Source organism: Trichomycterus rosablanca, chromosome 4, assembly GCF_030014385.1.
Source record: "Trichomycterus rosablanca isolate fTriRos1 chromosome 4, fTriRos1.hap1, whole genome shotgun sequence".
Lineage (NCBI taxonomy): Eukaryota > Metazoa > Chordata > Actinopteri > Siluriformes > Trichomycteridae > Trichomycterus > Trichomycterus rosablanca.
Genome location: NC_085991.1, coordinates 9795381 through 9817920, shown reverse-complemented (window position 1 = coordinate 9817920; position 22540 = coordinate 9795381). Strand labels below are relative to the sequence as shown.

The 22540-nt window shown below is 41.2% G+C and overlaps 2 pseudogenes; both read right to left on the bottom strand.

Moving 5' to 3' along the window:
• Window positions 1–19483: 19483 nt before the first annotated feature.
• LOC134312645 (U2 spliceosomal RNA) lies at window positions 19484–19635 on the bottom strand (annotated as a pseudogene).
• Window positions 19636–22425: 2790 nt separating this feature from the next.
• Window positions 22426–22506, bottom strand: LOC134312657 (U2 spliceosomal RNA; annotated as a pseudogene).
• Window positions 22507–22540: the final 34 nt, after the last annotated feature.

Here is a 22540-nt window from a genome sequence, read left to right as displayed (position 1 = left end):
ATGTTGCAGCTGTATACATTGTATAGACATTAATAATAGCTACAGTTAATGACTTTGTCTCTGGCATGATTGTTGGTGTTGAATGGGCTACTTTAAGAATCAAAACTGTTCAAACCTCCAATGCAAATTAGATTTATTAGCATCATTTCTAAACTTTTAGCTGTCTACAATAAACCAATCAAGCTAGAACACTTTAAATAGCTCAACATAGCATTAACATCAACATAAAATGCCACTTTTAATGACTACTGCAGTCTGAATTATTCAACCCCCTGAATACAATCCCTCATAAGAGCAAATCAGATGTTGTCTCAAGAACACCTGATGCAACTTATCAAGGGCTTAGCTGCATCAGGTGTTTTATTGAGATAAAACACATCAAATACTTGGACTGGCTCTGGGTTTGTTGACTGTGAAGTTTGATTGTTGTAGTGAGGAAAAGTCGACACATGATGGCAGAAAGTATCTACATTATTCTAGACAGAGCTGTACTGAAGGAAAGGAAAGTTGAAGAGAGGAAATGGTTCAGACATACATAAGAAATTATAACAGACTTTGAACTACATGATTCTGCAGTTCAGTCATGCCAGTGCTTCATTACTTTTGCATCCTTTCCCTTCTTTTAGGTAAGAAATCAAATTTCAGATATTGTTTTAAAGACCTTTAATGTTTTATTGCCTATTAGCAGAGTACAGATTTATTATCAGTTTATTTAATCTATAGTTAAAATGTACGTTAAAGTATGATTTGATGGTGGATACCCAGAACGCTACTTAACAACTGTTTAAATAATTTAAATTTACTTTTCTTTTTTTCCAACAGATTATAACTCAGCACAGGAAATTAAATCTGTTTCTACCATTAAGAATGAATTGGAGGGACATTTTGTTATTTTATCCTGCAGTTACAGTGGAGGATACAGTCAAAATAATAACCTGCAGTGGTATCGTCAGTTCTCCACATTCAGACCAGAGTTCATTGTGCTGGTTAGTGAGCTTGAAAAAGAAGCTCTAGGTTCTAAATTTTCTGTAAAGATAAATGAAGATAAAAATCGAGTGGATCTGAACATCTCCTCTGCTGCAGTATCAGATTCTGCTCTCTACTACTGTGCTCTGCAGCCCACAGTGACAGGAAATCATTCTATACTGTACAAAAACTAAACACCTAAAATCAGTGTGCTCTGTTATACCTGAATAGTGTTGCTGTTAGGGCTGCAACGATCAGTCAACATAATCGACAACGTCGACTATAAAAATTTGTCGACGTGGAATTTCATTGTCGATGCTTCGTTATTATTGCAAAGCACTAAAGGAACTGCAGGGGGCGCAGTATCGCTTCCATTGCCTGCCGTGAGTGAAGTCGGTGCAAACAAACAAGAACAGCATTAATGATGGCGCAGCCTGGAGTTTGTGAAGATGGAGAAGCAAATACAGCGAGAGCGAGACATTCTAAGGTATGGGAGCATTTCAGCCTAAATAAGCCGAAGAAACGAGCTGAATGCAGACACTGCAAAACAGAATTGTCATTCCACGGCAGCACTACAGTGATGCACGAGCACCTCATACGCAAGCACCCTGCAGCCGTGATTGCCAGCGCTACTCCGGACAGGTACGTTTTTACACCGCTTCATGCTTTAGCCAACGTGGTTAATGTTTGTTAGCTAGCTAGTTTACCTATCGTAAAACTTAGAGTAAAGCTCTTAGAGTAAAGCTAAGAGTTCGCTATTTTTCAGGTTTGTTAGCTAACTAACGCATTAAGTGCAATAGTTAATCAGTGATTTATAGGAGTAACGTTATAAAACTTTATATACGTTTTTATAACGTTATAGCCTAACGTTACCCTGTCTCGTCTTATATATTTTTTGCTCACGTTGATGAGAGCATTCATTCTAAATAATAAGCATTCTCCACTTAATGGTAGCTAGTTAGCTGGCATTAATTCACTCTGTATTAATCCTGTTATGGTTTAGTTGACATAGCCAGTACATTATTTGTAATAAACTATGATACATAACCTTCAGTTTGTGATAATTTATATAGCTTTTTGTTTTCTCTTTCTATTAATAGCACTAAGCAAAGGCGTGTGGATGACTTTGTCCAGAAAAGAGGCTCATGCACCCCTCAAATGGCTGAGATCTTGACAGACAGCATCCTCAACATGTTTATCAATGACATGAGACCAATATTCATAGTTGGAGATGAAGGCTTTAAGAAGATGATAAACACATTCCACCCAGGTTACACCTTACCTTCCAGAACTCATTTTACCAAGCTCATGGAGGCAAAATATGAATATACTGTGGGTAAGGTTAAAGAATTTCTTAAGTCAACCAAGAACAAGATTTCCCTGACAGCTGATGCCTGGACCAGTGTTGCCACAGAGGCATATCTCGGCATCACTTGTCACTTTATAAGTGATGAGTGGGAGCTCACTAGCTTCTGCCTCACAACATTGCCACTAGAAGAACGACACACTGGACCCAACATTGCTGCATGGATTGAGCAGACTGTGGAACTGTTTGAGATTCATCCAAACAAGATTATGGCCGTTGTCCATGACAATGGCTCCAATATTGTGCTGGCACCAAACATCTTGCAGGAAAAACATGGGTGGATGTCTGTCCGCTGTGCAGGCCACACTTTACAGTTGGTGGTCAATAATGCACTGAAACAACCTCAGATCAGTAAAGCACTGGGAGCAGCAAGGTGTCTCGTGGAGCACTTCAAACAAAGTGAACCGGCTTCAAGCAAGCTGAAAACCAAACAAAAACAGATGACAAACTTGTCCAGGACATTTCTACCAGGTGGACACTGATAGAAGAACTGGTAAAAGCTCTTCAGGCCTTTGAATGTCCCACTGTCTACCTGAGTGGTGAAAACTATGTGACAGTCTCTTCCCTGCCTCCTTTGGTCAGAGGCCTTTTGAAGTCCACGCACACTGCCTATGATACAGCTCTAGTGCGGGCCTTCCAGACAGCTGCTTCAGATGAGATCAGTGCACGTTGGTCAAAATTGGTCACTATCACAGATGATAACCCAAGTAAACTGATCATAGCAGCTGCGTTAGATCCACGTTTTCGAAAAATGAAATTCCTGGCACCAGAGGAGAGGTTTAATTTTCAAAATCAAGTTCAAACTCTGGCCTTACAGTGCATGGATGGAAGTAGTACTGTAAATAACCTGATCACCAATGGGAAGGAAAAAGCCAAAGCACCACCAGACAGGCATGCTGCAGCCTCCGCTGAGAGAGCTCCAAGTAGGTCTGTTTCAGCTCTCGAGTCACTGCTAGGATGTGACTCAAGAGACAGCGACCGTGAAACAGAGCAAAATGAGCAGGATGCGCGAAACCAACTGATAACTAATGAAGTAAGTTTTATTTATTTAAATAGGAACAGTGCTTATTAGTGATAAGATGGCGCCCACCGTGGCAGACGTCTTTGTACCGTCCTCCCTACTCAAACGCTATTTTTTGTTTATTTGAGCTCTTTTGTTTGTATTAAACACAAAGTTTAGTCACGCACAAATTAGGTATAGCAGAGAAGCACTACTGGATATCGGTAAAGTTAATCATTAACTTTCATTAAGCATTTCGGACTTCGACTTTCTTCTACATCCACACTCCGCGGAATTCGAGCAGCATGGCCCAGCAGCACCGGCGTTGGACGAGCGACGTAGGCGGCGAACAGAGCGGCCAAAATGGAAGCGTGGCAAGAGAGGTGGGCTTCATGCTAGACTAAAGGCTAGGGCTACGCGACCACCGCTACCTAGCCTGTTGCTGGCTAACGTTCGCTCCCTCGAAAACAAGCTGGATGAGCTGAGAACCAGGATAACAACACAATGTGAGATCAGAGACTGCTGTGCTGTTATTCTGACAGAAACCTGGCTTTCGAATAAAACACCGGACTCGGCTATTCATCTGCAGATGCACTCTGTTTACCGCTGGGACCGCAACTCCGCGTCGGGTAAGAACAAAGGCGGCGGTGTGTGTGTGTACGTGAACAACAGTTGGTGCTCGGATGTACAGATTGTGGAAAAACACTGTTCAGCTGATTTAGAACTGCTAATGCTGAAGTGTAGACCTTTTTATCTGCCGAGGGAGTTTAACGCAGTGTATATACTCGCTGTTTACATTCCACCACGAGCTAACGCCGCTACAGCACTGGGACTACTGCACGATACAATCAGTAAATAAGAGACTGCACACCCGGACGCCGTGTTCATCACAGCCGGCGATTTTAACCATTGCAACCTCAAAACTGTTTTGCCCAAATACCACCAACATGTAAGCTTTCCGACGAGGGAGAGGAACGTGCTTGACCAAGTCTACAGCAACGTAAAGGGAGCTTACAGGGCAGTACCACGACCACACTTGGGACAGTCTGACCACATTTCCGTGTTCCTCTACCCTGCATACAGACAACTCCTCAAACGAGCACCACCAGTGAGTAAAACTGTTAAAGTGTGGAATGAAGAAACTGATTTGGAACTTCAGGACTGTTTTAACAGCACAGACTGGGACGTGTTTAGAACTGCTACTCTGAGAGAGGACTGTACTGTTAACTTGGAGGAGTATGCTTCTGGAGTAACTGGCTACATTAGCTACTGCACTGAGGCTATTGTTCCCACTGAACACTGCAGGAACTACCCCAACCAAAAACCCTGGATAAACTGTGAAGTTCGTTCCATGCTACGTGCTCGCTCAGCTGCATTTGTCTCAGGCAACACAGAGGACTACAAAAGGGCCAGATATGACCTGCGTAGAGCCATCAAAGGGGCCAAGAGACAGTACACACTGAAGCTGGAGGGATACTACATCAATACGGACTCCCGGCGCATGTGGCAAGGTTTGCAACACATCACAGACTACCAGCAGAGGAACATAGACATTACAACCAGCAATCCATCACTAACAGAAGAGCTGAATGAGTTCTAAGTGCGCTTTGAGGCCCTCACCATCGAACCACTGGAAGAGGTTCCAGCCACAGAGAGCACACAGGGACGCATCACTCATTGTGTCTGTGATGGAGGTGCGCAAGGCGCTTCTGAGAATAAACCCAAGGAAGGCAACTGGTCCAGACAGCATTCCCGGACGTGCACTACAGGTTTGTTCATCAGAGTTGGCGGATGTGTTTGCAGACATATTCAACCTGTCTCTTATGCAAGCCTCTGTTCCTTCCTGCTTTAAGACCACCACCATTGTTCCACTCCCAAAGACAAACACAATAACCTGCTTGAATGACTATCATCCCATTGCGCTCACACCTATCGTAATGAAGTGCTTTGAAAGGATAGTCATGACTCGTATCCAAAAAGCTATTCCGGATACATTGGACCCCCTACAGTTTGCTTATCGTCAAAACAGATCCACTGATGATGCAATCTGCACAGCCATGCACAAAGCCCTTTCACATCTGGAAGGCAAGGACACATATGTAAGAATGCTGTTTATCGACTACAGCTCGGCGTTCATCACAGTCATCCCACACAGGCTCACCGAGAAGCTCCACACCCTTGGACTGACACTGACCCTCTGTAACTGGATACTAGATTTTCTATCTGACCGATCTCAGTCAGTCAGGATTGACACTCGAACATCCAGCACAAAGACCATTAACATTGGGACACCTCAAGGCTGCGTGCTGAGCCCTCTTCTGTACTCACTCTTCACATATGACTGTGTGGCCTCCTGTAACACCACCAGTATTATTAAGTTTGCTGATGACACCACCGTCATTGGCCTTATCACTGGGGGGATGAGACGATGTACAGGAGGGAGGTAGCAGATCTTGTGGACTGGTGTCAGGAAAACAACCTTTTATTAAACATAAACAAGACAAAGGAACTGATTGTGGACCCCAGAAGGAGAGGAGAACAGCATCCACCACTGTATATAGGTGGAACAGTGGTGGAGAAGATGAAAACCTTCAAATTCCTGGTTGTGCACATCAGTGAGGATCTCACCTGGTCCTGCGTGTACGCCATATTATCAAGAAGTCACAACAGAGACTGTACTTCCTAAGAAGATTAAGGAAATTTGGCATGTCAACCAAAATTCTCAGCAACTTTTACAGATGCACAGTCGAAAGTGTCCTTACCAGCTCCATCACAGTCTGGTACGGAAACTGCACTGCAGAGGACAGGAAGGCACTCCAGCGTGTAATAAAAACTGCACAAAGAATTTCTCAACTTAACTCAACTTTATTTATAGAGCACTTTAAAAACAACAACAGCTGTGACAAAGTGCTGTACATAGATACTTATAAAACATAAAACAAACACTAGAAACAATGAGAAGATAAAAACAATAAAAGAAATAGATGAAACAAATAAAACGCTAAAAACTAATAGGCAAATAAAACAAGGGCAACGTCTCATGCTGGATTGAAAGCCAAGGAATAAAAATGGGTTTTAAGACTAGTTTTAAAAATAGCCAGTGAAGAGGCCTGTCTAATATGGAGTGGTAGGTTGTTCCATAATTTAGGGGCAGCAATTGAAAAAGCTCTATCCCCTCTGCGCTTACGCTTTGACCTTGGCACCTCCAGGAGCAGCTGATCAGCTGACCTGAGGCACCGAGCAGAAGTGTGTGGATGGAGCAGCTCAGCGAGGTAAGGCGGGGCAAGTCCATTTAAAGATTTTAAAACAAACAACAGAATCTTAAAATGTACTCTGAAATGCATGGGCAGCCAATGGAGGGAGGCCAGAATGGGGGTTATTTACTCTCTCTTACGTGATCCCATTAAAAGTTGGGCCGCAGCATTTTGCACTAACTGGAGACGTTTGAGGGAGGACTGGCTAACTCCAAAATAAAGTGCATTACAGTAGTCCAGCCGAGATGTGATGAAGGCATGGATCACTGTTTGAAAGTGCCCATGTGAAAGGATTGACTTCACCTTTGCTAGCTGTTAGAAAGTGGAAAAAGCTGGATTTGACTACTGCACCAATTTGATGGTCCAATTTGACTGTCCATCTTAAAACCCAAGTTAGAGATTGTATGCTTCACATACTGTGTCAAAGGGCCCAAATCAACAGGAGGGGCTTCACAGGAACCACTGGGACCAAACACCATCACTTCTGTTTTTTTTTTTTCATTGAAATTCAGAAAATTTAAGGCCATCCAGGCTTTAATGTCATTAAGACATAACAGAAGTGGCTTAATAGAGAAAGCATCTTTCTTCTTCAGCGGGACATATATCTGACTGTCATCAGCGTAGCAATGAAATGAGATGCCATGTTTTCTCAAAATGGAGCCCAGTGGAAGCAGATAAAGTGAGAAGAGGAGGGGTACTAAAATTGAGCCCTGTGGAACCCCCTACAGCAGGGGAGCTGAGGAGGAGTCTGAACCAGCAAAACTCACACACAAAGTTCTGTCCGTCAGATAGGACCTAAACCATTCTAAAGCACTACCACAGATGCCCACTAGGTGCTGCAACCGGGAAACTAAAATGTTATGATCCACTGTGTCAAAAGCCGCGGTTAGAGCCAACAGGACAAGGATCACATGGTCACCAGAATCATTTGCCAGGAGGATGTAGTTGAAAACCCTAAGCAATGCTGACTCTGTGCTATGCAGGGTTTTAAAACCAGACTGAAAGACCTCCAGGATATTACGCTTATCCAGAAAAACTTTCAGCTGAGCATAAACAACTTTCTCCAAGATTTTTGAAATAAAGGGCAGCTTGGAAATAGGCCTATAATTAGCCAATACCGTGTGGTCAAGGCCAGGTTTCTTAAGCAGGGGTTGCACTACAGCATGTTTAAAACTCACAGGAACACCAGAGGATAGACTGCTGTTAATAATGGCCAGAACCTGTTGCCCTATACTATGAAAAACCTCTTTAAAAAAGTGAGGAGGCATATCGTCACAGGGAGAACCAGAAGGCTTTAAATGGCCTACCACATCCTCCAAGTGCGACAGAGTCACCGGCTCAAAACTATCAAACACAGTCAGGCAAAGGACAGAGTCAGAGGGGTCAAAGGCAGGAGCTGTGGTAGGAGCTCTTGCTGCGACAAACTTGTCAATAAAAAGTGCAGAAAGTTATCACACATTTCAGGGGATGCTTCTGAACAGACGGGCTGAGGGGCCTTAAGAACAGAGTCAATGGTTTTAAATAACACCAGTGGATTATGACAATTTGCCATGATAATATTTGACAAATATTTTCTTTTGGCTTCTTTGATAGTGTTCTGGTAAGAACACCAGCAATCTTTGAAGATTTGAAATGAAACCTGCAGCTTGTCCTTCTTCCATTTGCGCTCAGCTTCGCGACACTCCCGCTTTGCTGCACGAGTTCTGTCATTAAGCCAGGGCTCGGGTTTAACTTTCAGCTGTATGGTTCTTAATGGAGCCACTGAGTCCAGTATGGTTCGGCAAGAGACATCAAACCAGGAGCTGAGCTCCCCCGTATCAACAGAGGCTGAGTCAGGAGGGGGACAAAGCTGATCGAAAGCAGCAGAGAATTGACCAGCAGTGAGGGGGTTAACACTCCGACAAAGCCGAGCAGGAAGGCAAGAGTTAACTGCAGTACAGGATAAAACAACATTGAATAAAACAGGCATGTGATCAGAAAACCCACTGTCACAGATCTCTAAATTTGACACAGACAAACCATGAGAAAGAACAAGGTCTAAGGTATGACCATGTTCATGTGTGGGACCGGACACATACTGCACTAAATTAAAAGAGTCAATGATGTTTAAAAAAAATTCCCTCACCAGCGGTTTATCACAACACACATGAATGTTAAAATCCCCAACAATAAGGATGCGATCATAATTTGGCATAAGTCCAGCCAGGAAATCAGAAAAGTCATTCACAAAGTCCTTATTGTATTTAGGGGGTCGGTAGATGACAGCGCACAGCACCGGGTCAGCGCGACCCACCTCAAATAAGGTGACTTTAAAACTGGAGAATGAAGATGATACAGCGTGCTGTTTACATTTAAAGTCATTTTTAAACACAACCGCCGTTCCTCCTCCCCGGCCTGACGTCCGCGGTGAATTAAAAAAATTACAGCCAGCCGGCAAAAGTTCAACAAGAGCACTGTACTCACCGGCACCAATCTAAGTCTCAGTCACACAGAGAAAATCCAGGCTTCGGAAACAGAAGAAATCCTTTAGGATAAAAGTTTTATTTGCCAGTGATCTGGCATTCACCAAACCGATCCTGGCGGGAACTGGGGCCTGTGGTTTAGCGAATCTGGAAGCCCAGAGCAACGTCCTCAAATTACCTGAATTCACCCCACGCTGGCGGAGCCGAGGAGAGCAGGGGCGCTGGGGCCCGAAACCTTCATCCAAGCCGGTGACAGGTACCAGGGAGACGTCGATGGGCTCCAGAAAGCGCCGGGACACACTAAATGGAGAGGGTAATCCATGTCCTGTCCGGGAAATGGACGGAGAATTTGCCAGATAGACTTTCAGCTTCACTAACCGACCGGCACGTTTACCGTGGCGGCGACGGTGCCTCCGCCGGGGGATTAGAGCCGAGGCCCGGTACAGGTGAGTCGGAATATCCGATAAGAGCGGGGGCAGAGTGTTCTGTCTATCATAATTAAACGCATTTAGATAGCTGACATTATGTCTAAGATCCAGGAGAGATTGGCGATCATACACCAGTAGAGACTTAATATGTGAACATTTCTGGAACATCCTTCCCTGCACTACAGGACATTTATCAAACCAGGGTGGTCAGAAGAGCCCATCACATAATCAAGGACAGCACACACCCCCAAAACCACCTCTTCACTCTTCTGCCATCAGGCAAATGCTTTAGAAGCATTAAGGCCAGAACAACAAGACTGACCAACAGTTTCTACCCACAGGTAGTCAGACTTGTGAACAAACACGGACTATCACACACACAACCTACCTCATGAACATTAAAATGGAACTGTATATGCAATGACTGCTGCTATGCATATTTGCACCTTAATACAACGTAAACAAATTAAAAATAACTTAAAATAACTTAATGCTGCTATATTCTTAAACTGCACAATTTTTCTGCACCTTAAACAACTGCTACTATGTGCCTTTTTTTTACTACCTGTTTACTTTTATTTCTATTTTACTCATTGTACATAAAAGTTTTTATAGTTTAAGTTTATATTTAAAAAGTTTTTTATACTAAGTTCTTATTGTGTTAGTTTAATTTTGTTTTATGTATAATACTTATTGACGTTTGGAGGACGTACAAAGTAAGAATTTCATTGTACAGTGTAACTGCTGTTTTTTCTGTGCACATGACAATAAAACTCTTGAATCTTGAATCTTATTAATAAACATTTAAAATCACATGTAACATGCCAGATTTAGCCACCAGGTAAATTTTCATATGTTGTCTTATGGCAGGTGCTAGCGTACTTTGGAGAGCAGCCCATCTCAAAGACAGAAAATCCCGTGTCTTGGTGGAAGTTGAATCAGGCAAAGTATCCAACTCTTGCATCATTGGCCAAATGATTCTTGTGTATTCCTGCTACTTCTACTCCCTCTGAGCGCCTCTTCTCGCTACTTCGTCCGGGATTTGCACCCGGGACCTCTCGCACCCAAAGCGAGAATCACACCCCTAGACCAACGAGCCAGTGGGAACAAGAGTCTTTGTGTTACTTTGATCTACGTGACTGACCTTCAAAACTATGTTGTCTGGTTGAGCTGGTAAGAGTGGTCGGTGCTTGCATTACAAAACTATCAAAACCTCCAGTATCAGTACATAGACTGGTTATAACCTCTTTTTAAAGAGTTAAAACATGAAAAATATTTAAAGGCTCCAAATAGTAAAAACTTCTTTTAATTACACTGTCAGGACTAGGAAGCATTTGAAAGCTTTGTGCTGTTTTCATAAAGTACCTTTGTAACCTTGTATTGAGCTATTTGCCTTTTTTAATAATGGTTTGTAGCTTTCAATTTATGCAAATTTATTCAATAAATAATTTAGTCAAGATCATTTAATTAATAAGTAAGTTTTTAATTAATCCAAAACAATAGTTTATAAAACATTTACAAATATAAAGTTCATTACTATTATACAACTAAACAAAAAATACTTTGTATTTTTACACAAAAAAATGTTTACTGTTTACAGTGAAGAGTAATCAACAAGCAACGAACTGCATAAAAATAACCTCTGTTTTTACTCAATTTATTTAAGACTCGTCTGATAAAAAAAGGGCAAAAAGATGTGATGTTAAATTGTAACACAAGCATTTAAATCATTCTCTACAAATGTTAATGGGGCCTTACATGCCAAATGAAAAATCCAAAAGTTTAAAGCCAAAAATTATATTCTGAACTTTGAGAAATTGAAGACTGCATGGCAAATATAAACAGATATACAGTTGACATCACACGTCATAAAGACTTTTGCAAGTTCTACGGCACCTACAGTCTCAGCTGACAGATTTCCTGGACCCACTGCAGTTTCCTAAACACCACACATTGGGGTGGATGATACCATCATCTACATGATTATTATTATTTAGGCTCATTAGCACTCATCGTTTTTCTGCACAAGTAAGTACAATGTACAACATTCAACAAGACAGGAAGTGTCAGTGACATGCTTGGTTAGTTTACAAGAATACAATCAAACATCCCCCACAAAAATAGTGCTGGACAAGACCTGAAACAATAATACATATTAAGGGCAGAGTGTTGTGTATGGTAATCCAACAAATAAGTTACAAAAATAAATCTGGATGAATGAATAAATAAATAAAATATGTTAGTTATAAAATATAAGTATATATTAGAACTTTATATTATGCACACACTGCAATATACACAGATTACCCAAAAATGGACAGGAGCAGCCTTTTACAGTGGAGCATTATAACAGATCAGTGTATGTTAATGACAGGTGCATTGGGATAGATAGAAACAGTGGTAAACAGAGTTCCTCTTGATTCTTTTTAAGATTTCTTCTGTATGTGGGAGATGTTTGCTTACTTAGGATCTTGACACACATCTCTGTAAAGCTGTTGTGCAACACTCTCTATTGTTTAATGCCTTTTGGAAATACAAATAAAGGTGGTATTAATTAAATTATTACCTGCAGTGTCATTATTGAACCCCAAACATGAAGAACGTATTTTAGAAGATACAAATATTTCAATATTGTCTCACACCAAAGCTCAGAAACACTAAAATTCTCCAGCAGTATTTTGGTAAAGCATAGATAATATGTTATGATGGTGTGTGTACAGTGTTGCTGCAGCACCTGCACTTCCTGTGTGTGGCTTCCTAGAGACTTGTTTCCTCATGTGATGAGATCAGCACTATTATACAGAGTCCTCACAAAGCTGTGATCAGAAATGGCTCCACTATGTAACTTACTGCACATTGGGAGATACACAGCACTGATTCTTACTATAGCATCAGGTAATTCGTTAACATCTTAATCAACACACATTTTTAAAACATGTTTAATTTCTTTAAAATTTTTAGTATTATTTTTCTTTTTTTTTAACAGGTGGTTTTGCAGGTAGAATTTGGCCAATAAATTCTGACATTGTTGCTAAAGAAACAGAGACTGTTACTCTACAATGTTCATATGAGTCAAGCAGTAGCAACTCTGTGTTTAACTGGTACAAAGTCCCAACAGTGCACCACAATATTTATCATCAGGTTCTACTGAATTTACTATCAGCAATCTAAAGCTGACAGATTCTGCTCTCTATCACTGTGCTCTTACAGAAGCTCAGTGATACAAAGCTATTGAGATGCTGTACAAAAACACACTTATATGAAGTTAGAAGATCAAAGTTATTTTCACACCTTATCGGTTAACCACACACACACACACACACACACATAGAGGGTGTTTAGGTATAAACTCTGACAGGTGAAGTGAATAACACTGATTATCTCTTCATCACAGCACCTGTTAGTGGGTGGGATATATTAGGCAGCAAGAGAACATTTTATCCTCAAAGTTGATGTGGTAGAAGCAGGAAAAATGGACAAGCGTAAGGATTTGAGTGTGTTTATATAGTGAACCAACACAATATTAGGACGGTGGTCATACCCGATTAGTGTATTATCAAGATTAAAGTGTAAACATTGTGTTACTTCTGAGTTGTTTATTCTGGAATTTTTACGGTTGTGTTTTATGGCAGTGGAAACTCATGAGTTAAGGCACTGGACTAGTAATTAGAAGGTTGCTGGCTCAGTCTCTACAACCAAGGTGCCACTGTTGTACCCAGGAGCAAGGCTCTTAACCCTCTATTGCTTGCAGTGTAAGAAAGTGTGAGAAAGTTTAGAGGATGGAATATTCTGGGTATTGTGATGTTCAGCTTTTCATAAGTGTCATGGCATGTGGAAGCTTCTGGTCATCTTGTTCCCCATTTGGCTAAAGCGCTGGACAGGGTGTGATGGGTCAGTAATGATTTACTCCTGCTGTGTGGGCAGCTTAACACTAATGTTCTTCTCTGCAGACCCTGATAATGTGCTGCAGTCTGTGAGTGTCGCGCTTGGTGGCTGAGCTGCACCACACTGTAATGGACATGGGGATGACATTGACTCTGTGATGGCAGTGTATTTTATTATTATTATATTATTATAGCTCCTGGGGCAGCTGTAACGTTCTTAGCTGATGCAAGATTCAGTAACAAGTGTACGTCACTTCAGATAAAAGCACCTTATAAATGGCATAAATGTTAAATGCCGCCTTTCACTGATTGGTCTATAATTTCACCCAAGTAATAAGTTGAGCGAGCAAACCACACTGTAAAAAATTATCTGAGCAATAAGTCAAGATAACTTCTTTCTTTCATTTACTTTAACTTATGAAAATCATTTTTGTAATTTCAACTAGATTTTACGAGTTTTCAGTGTTTCAACTTAAGTTTTTTAATTAGTTCAATGAAATGAAAATCTGAAGGAGTCAAATGAACTTAACTTTGTGAGTTTTGCTCTCTAACAGTGTGTAACCGTATTAATGTGTCATAGGAGGAGCCCTTTGTTTTGATCAATTAATTTAGCAATATTATGGTCTTTTTCGGTAATATACTAATATTACAGATATTCCAGACGTAGTAATAATTTAAACTAGAGAATTCTAAACGAAACACCTAACGGGCATCTGCAGACACCAGCTAATAACAGGAACTACACCAGGAGGCGGAGGGATACATTTTGAGGGCGGAATGTTGAACGTTACTAGCTACAACCAGGCGGAGGAAAAACGACCGTTACGGACAGTCTTAGTGAGGTGAGTGGGTGCATTAATCATCGATTTTAAAATCTTATGTGTTTGGTTCATCAGGTGTCTTGTAAAAAATACATGCCATAAATTGCTCTCATGTTAGTATATTCTTTACAGGATGCCGCTTCTATCAGTTTTGCGTAGTTTTCGTAGAAGATGTTAGCTAGCTTGGAAATAAGTTGGCAAACCGAGACAGCTAGTTAAACCAAACCGTTAGCTTACACTAAACTCTAGCTGCCTTCCCGCCCTTTTTATTCAAGCCAGTTGCCCAAATGCACACATATATACCAATGTGAGTTTAAAGCAAATAATAATAACTCAAAATCCAAATATGTCACACACTACAGATGTAATCGATCATTTATGACTTGTTTGGAGTTTAAATTCTACATCCAGGTCTTAATATATGGTCAACATGGTTTATTACACAGTATCAGTTTATCTGAATTATAAAAATGAATAAACTTTCCCTTACACCTGCTGTTTAAAATGGCAGGCTGCAGTTTTCAGTTTAACTGTAAAGTTTATTGAGTAGTTTGAGGATATAAATTAAGACCTGGACATGTTCTGTTTATTTTTACAGAGATAATACTCTTAAAAAGATTTCTTTATGGGTTCTTTAGTAAATACATTGATTCTATATACAGCCATGAAAACTCAAACAACCATTTGCATGATTAAATAGTTTTTTGCATGCTCAAATTGTGCTTCAGATTGATGAGAATGTGTTGTGTATGGTTCTATATAGCACCAAAAGGGTTCTTCTATTGTTATAAGCTTGAGATCGCAACAATAGCAGAACACTTTTTGGTGCTAACCATACACAACACATTCTGCATCAGTCTGAAGAACCTTTTCATCATACAAAGAGCCATTTAGGCATGCACATGGTTCTTTGAGTGTTCATGGTTCTATATACAACTAATGTCTTTACTAAAGAACCTGTAAAGAACCATCTTTTTAAAAGTGTGGGTGACAATTGATTCCTATTGTTTAACAATCTTAGCCTAGCAGCTCCAGTTTTAACTAAAGAAAAACAATTTGGACTCCAAACATGTCTTGACTGATCTGGGTGAACTCGCTGAACTATTCCTATAATGGTTTGATGTGTGCAGTTTACTTATTTCATTATGTTTGTAGTTCATATGACTTAATCACGGTATCCTATATGTGTTCTGATTATGAATTTTCTGTTTTACAGGTTTTGTTTGAATTAATTGAAGTTTCTAACAGTTCTCCAGTCCCATGTGGAATTTGCACAACATGTGAAGAAACACAGAAAAGGAACCAATCTAGTAGCTAAACTTCGCTGTGAGCTTTGTACTTTTTCTACTCCAAGCAACATCAAACAATATGTGATACCCCTTTGTGGAGTGCTCTTTTAAATCTAATGTTTCACCCTTTAGATTCTCATGTGGATTAAATTGTGTTCAATATTTTGTTGCATTTAAGTAAACCTTCTGCACTCAAACTTTCTCTCATACACATACACCGATCAGCCATAACATTAAAACTACCTCCTTGTTTTTACACTCACTATTTTATCAGCTCCACTTACCATATAGAAGCACTTTGTAGTTCTACAATTACTGACTGTAGTGCATTTGTCTCTCTGCATACTTTGTTACCCCCCCTTTCATGCTGTTATTCAATGATCAGGACCCCCACAGAGCAGGTATTATTTAGGTTATTTATGAGAGGATCTGACACAGCAGTGCTGCTGGAGTTTTTAAACACCTCACTGTCACTGCTGGACTGAGAATAGTCCACCAACCAAAAATATCCAGCCAACAGCGCCCCGTGTGCAGCGTCCTGTGACCACTGATGAGGGTCTAGAAGATGACCGACTCAAACAGCAGCAATAGATGAGCGATCGTCTCTGACTTTACATCTACAAGGTGGACCAACTAGGTAGGAGTGTCTAATAGAGTGGACAGTGAGTGGACACGGTATTTAAAAACTCCAGCAGCGCTGCTGGGTCTGATCCACTCATACCAGCACAACACACACTAACACACCACCACCATGTCAGTGTCACTGCAGTGCTGAGAATGATCCACCACCTAAATAATTAATACCTGCTCTGTGGGGGTCCTGACCATTGAAGAACAGGGTGAAAGGGGGCTAACAAAGCATGCAGAGAAACAGACTACAGTCAGTAATTGTAGAACTACAACATGCTTCTATATGGTAAGTGGAGCTGATAACATGGACAGTGAGTGTAGAAACAAGGAGGTGGTTTTAATGTTATGGCTGATCGGTGTATGCATGCATTATTATGTAGTGAGTTGCTCTTGCTGAAATGTGTTTCATATTTTATTAAATTTATCATATTTAATTAAATTTCCTAATGTTTTGGTTTGTTTTAACATGTCACTTTTAATAATTTATTTTTGTACTTTCTTTGTTAACATCTAATTACACTGAAATGTGGTGTTGAATTCAACTGTTCATCCAAAAAAAATAAAAGTGAGTTGTTACCTCAGAAATTGTGTTTGTTGTTATAACTATAATTCACAATTTAAAACTCTAAATAATTTTACATTATCTTAACTTAAAAACTAATGTCAAGACTGATTTTAACTTAAATATGTAGGTTGAAGCCAATGATTAGGACAAGTGAACAAAACTCATAATGTTTTGTCATCTGTATTTTAAACTTTCATTTCTAAGTTGAAACAACAAGCATTACATAGTCATATCAACCTGAAGACCGGAATCCAAAGCAAAACTAGACTTAAAGTAATGAGTTGAAGTAAATAGTAATTATAATTTGATTCTACTTGAAACTTTAAGGCAGCTTTTTAACTTAAGTTTTTGAGTTAAAGCTGATAAAATTTTTTACAGTGCAGCTGCACATGCACAAACATATAAATCCCATAGCAAGTCAAATACCCAAATACATGATTTGAATAATCAGGTTACTGGCCAGAAATCCAGGTATCTTAATCAGATTACTCATCAGATAAATATTATTAAGGCTGACAAGCATCTACAACCCCAAATCAGAAAAAGTTGGGACAGCATGAAAAATGCAAATAATAAAAAAACTTTGACTTTTATTTCATTGCATTGTCTGGTCAGCTTCATTGTATTTATTAATAAACATCCATTCCTGCATTTCAGGTCTTCAACACATTCCAAAAAAAGTTGGGACAGTAAAGCATTTACCACTTGTAATGTTGCTATTCCTTTTCACCCTACTTAAAATACGTTTTGGCACCGAGGATACCAAGTGATTTAGTGTTTCAAACACGTCTTAAGATGTGCAACAGTACAGGGTTGTTGTTATAGCATTTTTCCTTTCAAAATTATCCACACATTTTCTATTGGGAAAAGGTCAGGACTGCAGACAGGCCAGTCCAGTACCCGTACCCTCTTCTTCCACAACCATGCCTTTGTAATGTGTGCAGCATGTGGTTTTGCGTTGTCTTGTTGAAAAATGCATGGACATCCCTGGAAAAGATGATATTGAAGGCAGCATATGTTGCTCTAAGATCTTAATGTACTTTTCTGCATTAATGCTGCCATTACAGAAGTGTAAATGACCTTTGCCAAGGGCACTGATATGACCACATACCATGACAGATGTCTTTGGTCTGTAGCACACAGCATCCATTTTTTCCAAAAAACCTGGAATGCTGATTCATCTGACCACAATACACATTTCCACTGTGTGATGGTCCATTTCACCTTATTAGTAGCCCTAAATTGCCCCTGTTCCAACTTTCTTTGGAATGTGCTGCAGGCCTGAAATGCAGGAATGGATGTTTATTAACAAATGAAATGAAGTTGAGCAGATAAAACATGAAATATCTTGGGTTCAAACTGCCTGCAATCAAATAAAAGTCAAAGTAAATGTAAGAAACATTACATTTTTATTTTATTTGCATTTTCCATACTGTCCCAACTTTTTCTGATTTGGGGTTGTAGCAACAAACCATCTAAGTCGGTAACGTTCTGCAGGCAAATGTTGGACTTTTTTTATTAACTCAATGAAATGAGTAAGTCAGCTCCATAAAAACACGACTTTATAAAGCCAAAACCCTTTTGATCACCCTTCCCCATTCTTTCTCCTGTATTACCCACTATAAAACCAACACCATTCTAGTACCATCCTTCATTTATTCCCATTTCATTTTCCCTTTGATCCTTGTAATTCCTCCCCTCATTTCTTGTGTATATAAAGTCATCCCAAAATATGTTTACTTAGATTCTGTTGGTCTTCCAAGCTGCGCCCATACATCTGTATGTGTTAATAAAGACTGTTTGGATGAAGACTCGGTCTCCTGACTCCTGTATGCCGAATTCCTCACAACATTACAGATTAAGGATGTATACAGTATTGCAGCATTATGGTTTAGTGTTGGCTCATTAATCTTGATAAGCTGTCTTTGACAACTGGGAATTATAAGAATGCCTCTAAAGGACGAGCTATATCAATATCCTTTATCATTAGGATGCAAGTCAGGCCATGCAAGCACCTTCACTTTCTTTTTTCAGTTATTTGGCATTTTGTTTAGGATTGTTGTCTTGTCAGAATGTCCAGATTTAGGTTATTTTTCATTCATTCATTAATTCATTCTTTCATTCATTGTCTGTTTGTACAATTCACAAGGCAAAAGGTAGGAAACACCCTGGGCTGGTTGCCAGTTCATTACAGTGCAAACACACACACAAACCTAGAGCAATTTTTGTAGCTTCAGTTAACCTGACTGAAAACCAGAGCCTTCAGAGTAAAACACAGGGGATCATGTAAATTCCACACAGAACGGACCTGAACTGCATCACTTGGGAATCAAACCCAGGACCTTCGTGCTGTGAGGCTGCAGTGCTCACTGTGCCACCATGGGTTGTTTTTACAGATGCTAATATGTTCCAGCACACAGCTTAATACATGTTTTCTTTAATAGAATGTATTGCAAAGTACTATTTGCCAAGATTGTACATATTTTACAGTAGGTACAGTGCTGTTGTTATTATATGGCAGACTTCTTTACTTCTAAATGCTTGTGTGCAAATTTTGACGTGTCTTTCAGTGCACTTTTATGAGTGTTTTCTGGCTTATTGCTTACCATAATAAATACTTCACTTGGAAATTATTGCAAATTATTGCAATAGTGAAAATGAAAAAGCGGGAAAAAGGGGACTCCCTAGCGCAAAAGGACCGAGGAAACCCCGGGCCTAGGCTAAGCAAAGGTCTAAGGCACCGTACCCCTAATGCCAACAGTGCCCAGCAGGGGCCAGTCACCAGCATTCGTCAATTTCTCTTTTGTTTGACTGTTTATGAGGGTGCACCGTGCCAGGAGGAAATGCCATACCTGGTCGATGCGTGGAGTGGACGGAAAAATCCATTTAATATATGGTCCTCGGGTAGAGGACGTATCAGATATTAAACTGATAAGAACAGATTTTTTTTTTTTTTTTACAAAAGTTTATTTCCATTCATTCAAACAAGCATCTTTACATTTTTTTCACATTCTACATTCTTTTGACATTTTACACTACCCACCACCATCACCTCATTTATTCTTAAGTTGTTCTTTCATTCACCATCCACCAGTTCCATAGTTCTCCCCACTTCTCCTTCCCTTGTTGTTTTCCCAACACTGTTTCATCCTCCTTCATTCTTATTTTGATCTCTCCTTCCACTCTTTTGATTATCCCTATCACTCCTCCTCCCTTCCTTCCTTTTACCTCCTCTAGCCTGTCCTCCCAGATCCCACTTTTAACCAGACTGATTGTTAACCACACCAGTAATCTACTTCTTCCTGTCCCCATTCCTCCCAGTCCCTTGTCTACTATGTCCCATGTTACCCTAAATCCTTTCCTTATCTTCTTTAACCATTCCTCTGTTTTCTCCCATACCTTTTTTGCTACCCCACACTCCCAAAATGCATGATGAATGGTTTCTTCTTCTATACATCCCTCCCTTGGACATGATTTTTCTTTGCTTATCCCATGTCTATACATTGTTTCTCTTACCGACATCCTTCTGTGTGCCATGAACCAGTTTAAATCCTTTAACTTATTTTCTAACCCTAGTGGCTGTATCCTTGTCCAACTTACCCCTGTTTGGACTCTGACCCCACTCTCTCTTACCCTTCTTTCTCTTACCTTCTCGTACAACCTTTTATGGTTTGTACATATTTCCCTTTCCTTGCCTTCTGGGTTCTTTTTGATCCATTTAACTGCCTGTGCATAATGTAATGCCAGGGCATCTGTTCTGATTGTGTCCCACTGTTGTCCCATTTCATTATCCCTCTTGCCTGATATGCAAAGTACAGTCTTTTAAAATATATTTATTATTCTCATTTTTATCCCCCCCAACTTAAATCAACCGCCACCAGCCTCCCTGCTTCTACTTCTAACACTTCTCTTAAACTCATTCCCCATCCCTTAAACAATATCCCCACCCCGCTTGAATGCCCCCCCCCCATACACCATATTGATCTCCCCCCTCCCCATTCCCTTTGGTACCTTTTCGCATCCTCTAAGTCCTTAAGGTGCGCCTCTTGTATGAAACAAATGTCCAAACTTAAATCTTCTAATAATCTAAACACCATTGTTCTTTTATTTACATTTTTCAACCCTCTAACATTAAATGTCCCTATTTTTAACATCCTTCCCATTTGATTTTCTTTGTTTTTTTTTTTCTTTTCCATTTCTCAGCATTTCCGCTCTGCACTTCCTAGAAAGAGGGTTCCCTATATCCCACCTCATTTCCTTCTTCTTTCCTTCTTGCCGTCCCCCTCCCCACCCTCCTTGCCAACACTTCTGTCCAAATATTTTCCCTCCCTTCCTTTTCTGAACTCCTCTCGGCTTCCCCACTCACATACGGGGTCGGCTGCCCTATGACCGGTTGTTCTCCTTCCTTGCCAGTCTGTAGTGCTGGGCTTCCGATCTCTCTCGTTGAGAGTTGATCTAAATCCCTTCGCTCCTTCACCCAAACTCTTTTAGGCTCCCGGTCTTCCTCCCCGTCTTCTGTTTCCCTCGTGGTTTGGACCTTGGAGGGGCCCGGTTCTGGGTCCTCTTCCATTACCAGTCCCTCCAGGCTGTCCTGGATGCTATTTTCTGCCCACTCCGTCGAGCTCTGTGCAGAGGCCAGGTCCATTTCCTCGAGTTCGTCCGCCCAGCTAATAGGTGACCAGGATTCCATCCTTGGTTCCGTCGGTGGGTCCTCCGTCTTCTGTGTTTGTTCTGTGTCCTGTCCGGGTGTTTCGCTATCTAGTCCTGTATCATTGATTTTTTCCGCATGCGTTCCTTCCTGTCGCCTTTGGGGGTTGCTGTCGGCTTTTTGAGGCTCCAGAACCTCCACTTGGGTAGCATGCTGGACCTGTGCTGCTGTTGTTGATGCCTGACCGTAGCTGCTGCACTGTTCTTTGCCCCCACTTCCTCCCTGCTGGTGCCTTGCCCGGCTTTTTATCCTGTCTTTCGAGTCACCTTTGGTTCATCCTCAAAGAGACTGGAGAAGGACCTGCTCCGCATAGGGCATTCCCTGTAGAGGTGCTCTCTACTTCCACACAAACTACATTCTTTGAGCACCCCACAGTTGGCTGCCACGTGGTCCTGGGCCCCGCATAAGCGGCATCGCTGTCCAGTACAGTTTGCCTTTGTGTGGCCTAGGCCACCACATCTCCTGCAGTACACAGGCTGCCCTGGGTAGTGTAGGAAACCCCGGTGTGGTCCAATAGCAAAACTGCCTGGAGGGTGTACCAACTTCATTGATTTTTTCCGCATGCGTTCCTTCCTGTCGCCTTTGGGGGTTGCTGTCGGCTTTTTGAGGCTCCAGAACCTCCACTTGGGTAGCATGCTGGACCTGTGCTGCTTGGATCTTCTCCCCTGCTCCTACTGAGTCACAGTAACGTCCAAGAAACGCCCGGATGACTTCTTCCTCCACGAACGGGTTGTAGAGGTGTACAGTCACCGGAACCACATCCATGGCGAAGAGTGGAGTGAATCGGATTCCCCTCAGCAGGTCTTGGTCCTTGAAGTGTGTGCACTTGTCAAAGCAAGCTGTGCAGTCCGAGAACGCAGCATGTCACGTCCATTAATCCTGACGCTGCAAAATCCTGTAGGCAGAGAATCCTTCCTGGTGTCACTCCACAGAAGTCCCTCAGAACCTGCAGTACCAGCCAGTCCCATCCGAACCGTTCCTTGACTTCTCGTCCAGCGTCCTCCATCAGCTCCATCCTCACAGTGTGTCGAAGCCGCACCACTCTGGCCGGCATGTATTCGCCTTCAAACATCTTTGTAGTCTGATAAGAACAGATACTACACTTGATCTTAGCCAAAAGGCCGAGAAGCGATAACCTGAAATAGGCGCCGGGCCCTACCTTTTCCG